General features: G+C 39.2%; 1 non-coding gene across 1 annotated transcript; it reads left to right on the top strand.

The window, feature by feature from the left end:
* The first annotated feature begins 283 nt into the window (after positions 1-283).
* On the top strand, positions 284-390 carry LOC118897607. Its single transcript, XR_005020494.1, has one exon. It is a non-coding gene; the product is annotated as a U6 spliceosomal RNA (small nuclear RNA).
* Positions 391-1172: the final 782 nt, after the last annotated feature.

The following is a 1172-nucleotide window of genomic DNA, read 5'->3' as shown; positions in this document are numbered from 1 at the left end:
AGGAGCCCCCAGAAGCTAGGAATAGACAAGGAAGCATTCTTTCCTGGAGCCTTCAGCAGGAGTATGGCCATGTGACACCTTGATCTCAGACTTCTAGTCTCCAGAATTGTGAGAGAACTATAAGTACAGTGTCTGCTGTTTTAAGCCACCCAGTCTGTGGTGATTTGTTATGGCAGGGCCAGAAAACAAATAAAGATACCTGTGTAAAGTTCTTGGTATGTAGCTAGAACATGCTGGTGTTCTTCTTTCCCTCCCCTTCTCCTACTCCTAAACGTGCACATGTGTGCTCACTTTGGCAGCACGTATACTAAAATTGGAATGATACAGAGAAGATTAGCATGGCCCCTGCACAAGGATGACACGCAAATTCATGAAGCATTCCATATTTTTTCAATCAAGTCCAGGAACCGCAGAGAGTCCCATACAGGATAAATCTAAAGAGAAACACGCCAAGACACATATTAATCAAACTATCAAAAATTAAATACAAAGAAAAAATATTAAAAGCAGCAAGGGAAAAACAAAAAATAACATACAAGGGAACCCCCATAAGGTTAACAGCTGATCTTTCAGCAGAAACTCTGCAAGCCAGACGGAGTGGCAGGACATACTTAAAGTGATGAAAGGGAAAAACCTACAACCAAGATTACTCTACCCGGCAAGGATCTCATTCAGATTTGATGGAGAAATTAAAACCTTTACAGACAAGCAAAAGCTAAGAGAATTCAGCACCACCAAACCAGCTTTACAACAAATGCTAAAGGAACTTCTCTAGGCAGGAAACACAAGAGAAGGAAAAGACCTACAATAACAAACCCAAAACAATTAAGAAAATGGTAATAGGAACATACATATCAATAACTACCTTAAATGTAAATGGATTAAATGCTTCCACCCAAAGACATAGACTGGCTGAATGGATACAAAAACAAGACCCATGTATATGCTGTCTACAAGAGACCCACTTCAGACGTAGGGACACATGCAGACTGAAAGTGAGGGGATGGAAAAAGATATTCCATGCAAATGGAAATCAAAAGAAAGCTGGAGTAGCAATTCTCATATCAGATAAGATAGACTTTAAAATAAAGACTATTACAAGAGACAAAGAAGGACACTACACAATGATCACGGGATCAAACCAAGAAAAAGAAATAACAGTTGTAAATATT

Source organism: Balaenoptera musculus, chromosome 6 (genome assembly GCF_009873245.2).
Source record: "Balaenoptera musculus isolate JJ_BM4_2016_0621 chromosome 6, mBalMus1.pri.v3, whole genome shotgun sequence".
Taxonomy (NCBI): domain Eukaryota; kingdom Metazoa; phylum Chordata; class Mammalia; order Artiodactyla; family Balaenopteridae; genus Balaenoptera; species Balaenoptera musculus.
Note: the sequence above shows the minus strand (reverse complement) of the source record. Positions and strands in the feature narration are given on the sequence as shown.